Raw genomic sequence first — 6,445 nt, 5'->3', positions numbered from 1 at the left:
TATCTATTTCTGACAATTTAGTATTAATCTTCTGGATTTCTATCTGTAGATTTAGAATCATTTCTAATTTTTCATTTATTTTCTCATTTGTTCTTGTATTTTCTTCCAAAATTCTTCCTGGATTTTGTCTGTGTTTTCCTTGGTCTGTCTCTCAAACCTTTGAAGATACCTAAATATAATGCTTTTGAATTCTTTATCAGGGAGTTCCAATGTTGCATCTTCTTGAGGGATGTGTTTTGGGTCTGTATCCTGGTCCCTTGTTTCTCCTGCTTTATCTTGCTTCTTTGTGTGGACTGTGATGCTCTGTTGTCCAAGGCATTGTAACATTTTTGTGTTTATATTTAATCGGTGATTGTATGTTGGAGTGACTTGCCCACAATTTTTGTTTTCATTGTTTATTATCTATACAGTCAGGGTACTGTGCTATGCTTCTCTATTCATTTGTTGACAGCACTTACACACTCACTGCCTGTCTCCTTTTCTTTGTCAGTCTCTTGTATGTCCTTGTCAACCCTGGCAAACAGAGACTGTTCTTAGGTCTCTGGAATCCGAATGAGTATAGTATCACTTTAAAATCCAAAATAGTTGCCACTTGTAAACATTCAAAATGGCTGTACCCTCGGTCACTTTAAATACCCAAAATGGCCACTACTTGTAAACACTCAAAATGGCTGCACCCTTGGTCACTTTAAATATCCAAAATGGCTGCCACATGTAAACAATCAAAATGGCTGCACCCTCCAGACAGCAGAAAGTTCACAACTCTAGTTGTCTCCCTCCTTGCTGTTTCCCTTCCTAGTCATTAGGCCATCAGAGCAGTTGTCCCTGCAGCCCTTGGTGACTGGGACTGATCATTAGGTCAATTCTCAGGTCCCAACAGCACTTGGAAATATTCAGGCTGTTGGTCTCGTCAGAGTAGCTGACAGTCCACAGCTACAACCATCTCTGTATTCACTATTTTTGTTCATGTTTTTCCCCTAGTTGGTGCCTAATCCACTTCTTTATAGTTCCTTTCAAAGCTCAGAGTTCCAGGATTATTTTCTGTATCTCTGTCAATTGGTTTTTCTTTTCTTTATTCAAGAGGGTCTGTGTCTCTTGTCTGCCTATTCCTCCATCTTACCAGAAATAAGGATCATGTTTTCTTATCTATTTTGTAACCATACTTCTTTTGAGTGGTACATTTAATCCATTGACATATAATTAATAATACATATGAATTTCTTGATGTCACTTTATTATTATTTTTTTTTTTTTGGTGTCACTGATTTCTTTGTTCCATATAATTTTCTGTGTTGAGCTCATTTTTTTTAAGAATCATGCTATCTTCTCCTTTGTTGCTATTGTTTTATTATTTGCTAAATATTTGTGCTTGTCCTTTTTTTTAATTTTGATCTGAAGCTTATTATTTTTCTTTGAGATTACCCTGTAATTTATTACTTTCTTCTCAAGTTTAAAGAAGTCTGATCTATCTCACAATTGTCTTGACTTCCTTACTGTTCTGGTTACATAGTGCCACTCTGACAGAAATACACTACAAAGAAGATGGCCTTAACAAACAAGAGTTTATTCTTACAATTTGGAGGCTTTAAGTCCAAGTTCAAAGTGCCAGGCTTTAGGGGCTGGGTGAAAGCCCCTCAACCTTGAGGTCCAGCTCTGCCTCCTGCTCCCAGCCCACTGGAGTTAGAGGTGTTCCTTTACTCACACAGCTGCTGACTGCTGAGTCTGAGAAGCCTCAAAGTTGACAAGTAAAAAGGCATAGTCCCAATGTTACCAAACCACAGGGTAGGCCATTAACTTAAGTCCATTGTAAGTTCCAAGGTAGGCAGAGCATAGTAGGCTGCTGAGCAACAACCTGACTACATGCAGGATCCAAGTGTGCCATAGACTAGAGACCATTCCCAAAGCTGCTTCTTATATATGGGAAGAAAACCAGATATCCAAAGCAACTACTCAGCTGCTTGAGGTAGATCCCACCATGGAGTTGATTGCCAGTCTCCTCATGGGGAATAACTACCACCAGCTGCCCAACCACTCAACCAGGCCCAACTAAGTTGACATACAACTTTAGCTACCCCTTATCAACTTGGCACCTGTACAGATCTTCAGGGGCTGGCATCTGTCCAGATCTCCTTCACTGGGTGGCTCTATTCCCCTAGTTCCTGAGTGGCAACCTCACCATCTTGGCCTGGTGAGCCCTGTTCCTTTCCCTCTTGGGAATGGCAGCCCTACTCTCTCACTCTTTGGCAGTGGCTATGGCTCCATCCCACTAGCTCACATGAATGAGCAGCCCCACACTCCAGAACCAAGCTGGTGAGGGCCTGGCTCTTTGAAACCTAGGGGGCTATGGTGGTTCCACCGCCAAAGGCCATGGTCCTACCCTTAAGGCTGAGGCAGCTCTGCTTCCATTTCCTTGGTCTCTCCACTTCTGCCAATTAATGCCTGTGGGCAACCCACTTCACCGGAAAACCCTGCCCCAAAACACTTAGCTTTCTTGCTCCATGGGCCAGCCAACCTGCTGCTCCATTTCATGCCAGTCTCTTTTACTAATTAATGCCTGAAGAGAACCCACTCCACAAGTAAGCCACCTAACCAAAGGCATCAGGCTTTCTCCTCCATGGGCTGGTAAGGGTGTCACTGTCACAGGCCGGTTCTCTCCACTCTGTTACTGCCGTCTCTCATGCAGGTCTCTTGCACTGCTCCGGCCATCTGTCATGCTGTATACAGGGGTCTCTCTGCCAGGGTCTTGGATCAAGGACACACTCCACTCCTGTTTCCACATTTTAAGTATCTGTCAAAGCAGTACCCCACTCTCTCGGTACCAAATTCTGTTCTGGTTACCTAGTGCCTCTCTGACAGAAATATACCACAAATAGGATGGGCTTAACAAACAGGAGTTTATTTTTACAATCAGAGGCTTTATGTCCAAGTTCAAAGTGCCAGGCTTTAGATACTGGTGAAAACCCCTCAACCTTGGGGTCCAACTCTGCCTCCTGCTCCTGGCCCACTGGAACTAGAGGTGTTCCTTCACTCAGAAAATTACTGGCTGCCGAGGCTGAGAAGTCCTAAGGTTGATAAGTAAAAAGGTACATCTCGATGTTACCAAACCACATGGCAAGCCATTAACTTAAGTCCATTGTAAGTCCCAAAGTCAACAGAGCATAGCAGGCTGCTGAGCAACAATATGGCTACATGAAGGATCCAAGTGTGCCATAGACTACAGACCATTTCCAAAGCTGCTTCTTATATATGGGAAGAAAACAACATACCCAAAGCAGCTACTCAGCTGCTTGTGGTAGATCCCATCATGGAGCTTATTGTCAGTCTCATCATGGGGAATAACTACCACCAGCTGCCCAGCCACTCAACTAGGCCCAACCAAGTTCACATACAACTTTAACTACCACACCTACCACTTGGAAGTTCTATAACTACGCTATTTATTCCTTCTGGTTTGTAGTTGTTCTCATTTACCAATAAATATCTCTGGTTCCCTGTTTATAGTCTTTTAAGTTTACTTTATTTTGTATACTTCTATAACTGGGTTGGTTTCTGGGTTATGCCCTCATGTGTATTTTTCATCAGTTTTGTTTGCTGGTGTTGCTTCTCAATTGGAAGGACTCCTTTTAACAACTATTGTAAGGTTTATCTGTTTTTAACAAATTCCCTTAATTTCTGCTTATCTGGAACTCTTCTAATTTCACTCTCATATTTGAAGGACTGTTTTGCTGGGTATATAATTCTTGGTTTGAGATTTTTTCTTCTTTCAGGCTTATATATATATCTCCCATTCCCTTCTCACCTGAATGGTTTCTTCTGAGAAATCAGAGGTTATTATTGGCTGCCTTTTATAGGTAACTTTTCATTTTTCTCATGCTGCTTTTATGATTCTGTCTTTGTATTTTGTTTTGGTGAGCTTTATTGTGACAAGTCTGGTGATTTCCTTTTGGGGGTCTATCCTGTTTGGGGTTCATTGAACTTCTTGAGTGTATATATTCTCATCTTTCATTATTTTGGGGAAATTATCTTTCAAACATCTTCAAAAATTTTCTCTGTGTTTTTATTTGTCTTTTCCTGTTCTGGAAGGCCAGTTACATGTAGGTTATTCTTCTTGATGGTATCCCACATAAATCTTAGGCTTTCTTCATTTTGTTTTGATCTTTTTTCTGATTGATCTTTTAGCAAAGTAGTATTGAAGTAATTGTCTTCAAACTCATTAATTCTGTCTTCCATTGATTTTATTCTACTCCTTTCCTCATTCAATTTGTTATCTGTTTCAGAAATCTTTATATTAATCTTCTGGATTTCTAATTGATATTTTTGTATCATTTCAAATTTTTTTGTTTATTTTGTCTATTTGCTCTTGTATTATTTTCCTATATTGTTCTAGAGTTTTTTCCTGTGTTTTCCTTAATTTTGTCAGTGTTTTTCTTGATCTTGTCAGTGTTTTCCTACATCTGTCTCTCACTTCATTGAAGATACCCAAATACAGTTCTTTTTAATTCTTTATCAGGAAGTTCAAATGCTGCTACTTCTTCAGGGATGTTTTCTGGGTTTGTATTCTGGTCCCTTGTTTCTACCACTTTATCTTGCTTCTTTATGTGAATTGTGATGATCTGTTTTCTCTGAGATATTGTGGTATTGTTCTATTTATATTTACTATATGAAAGTGTGTGCACAGATCTCCATTAGCTGTCATAAGGAGCAGTTGAGGTTGAGTTGAGCTGGTATTGACTGCTTTCTATCATTGGTCAGTTAGTGCAAAAGCAAGTGGTGGCCCTCTTTTGGTGAGTGGGACTGTAGGAGATGCAAATATGGTTGGGTTGCTTTGGAGCAGTGACTGTCTTCCACTAAGTTAAAAAAACAACAATGAAAAAGTAAAATAAAGTAAAAATAAAAGCAACAGAACAAAAAAAACTCAAACTTCATAACCAGACAGGAACAATTCCAAAACAAGAGAAAGAAATTCAATAATTGAGAAGAAATGGTTTGATAAGGGTAAAAAAAAAGATAATGAAGAGAATATTAAAAAAAAGAAGGAGGAATGAGAGAAAAGAGCAACAATAAAATAATAATAAAGAAAAAAATGGGAAAACTGCAAATGGAAAAACAAGGGATATGAAGAACTAAAAGAAAGAAAGGGGGGCAGGAAAAGGGAAGAGAAAAAAAGAAACAGAGGAAGATAAAGGAAAAAAAAGAAAAAAATACAGGAACCAAATATGGGTGGGGGGAGGAAGAGAGGAAAAAAGAAGGGAGGTAAAAAGAATAACTTAAAAACCAAAAATTGAAAACAAAACTGTGGGAGTGAGGCATGGCACCCAGGCTCTGTTAGGGCACAGACTAAGATGGAATTCTTGCTTATCAAGAAGGTACGTGGAGGTGGAGGATGCCCATGCCATACTCACCAAGAGTGTGTGGAGTATAAGAGTAACAAGGGGAATACCATATCTTCCGAGTCTTCAGCCACAAATGTCGTCACTTGTGCTGTCCTCTGCAAGCAGAGGCCACTATGTTGCCATCCAGTTAAGAATGTGACTTGCATTTATTGAAAATGGTTTGCTCACCACTTCAGAATATTCAAAATGGCTACAACCTCAGGACACCTGCTGGCAGTCTACAGATTTGCTTGTTTCCTTCTTTGCTTTTTTCCTTTCTGGTTGCCAAACACCAATGCAGTCCTTGCTCATGTTGTCTTTAATAAGCAGAGCTGACTCTTAGTTTGATACCAGGAAATATTCAAAATGGCTCTGTGCCCTCAAGACCCACAGCTCCATTTGTTTCCTTACTTCCCACTTTTATTAAGGTTATTCTACTAATTGGTATTTAATCCACTACTTTATCCTTGCCTTCAAAGCTCAGTATCCAGGATCATTGTTTGTACTGGTTTCTTATTGCTTTGTTGCACAGGGTCTGCGTGGCTTGACTGCCTCTTCCACCATCTTGCTGGTCCTCCTCCTGCTCAGTGGTTTTTAAATAAGGTGTTATTCAGTTACCATGTAATTTATTTTTTCCCTTGGTCACTCTGTTGTTGATTTCTACTTTGAAAGCATTGTGATCAGAGAAAACACTTTATATAATTTCAATATTTTGGATTTTAGTGAATCTTTCTTGGTGGTCTCACAAAGGTAGAATTTATCTCATATGTTTTGGAGCCCTGTCATTGGGCGTGTATATACTTATTATGCTTATATCTTCTTGGTAGCTTGACCCTTTAAAAATTACATAATGTTCTTTTTATTTTTTATGTTGGATTTTGCCTTAAAATCCAATTTATCAGAGATTAATACTGCCACTCCTCTCTTTTTTGGTTATCATTTGAGATATGTATATTTCAACAACACAAAAGGAGGCTGTACATGTGGACTTCACCAGATGGAACACACAGGAACAAGATTGACTACATCTGTGGCAAGAGGCGGTGGAAAAGCTCAATATCTTCAGCCAAAAC

This window comes from Orycteropus afer, unplaced genomic scaffold (assembly GCF_000298275.1).
Source record: "Orycteropus afer afer isolate SDZICR_OR568_19922 unplaced genomic scaffold, OryAfe1.0 scaffold00418, whole genome shotgun sequence".
In the NCBI taxonomy this organism is placed as follows: Eukaryota; Metazoa; Chordata; class Mammalia; order Tubulidentata; family Orycteropodidae; genus Orycteropus; species Orycteropus afer.
This window is presented reverse-complemented; position numbering follows the sequence as displayed.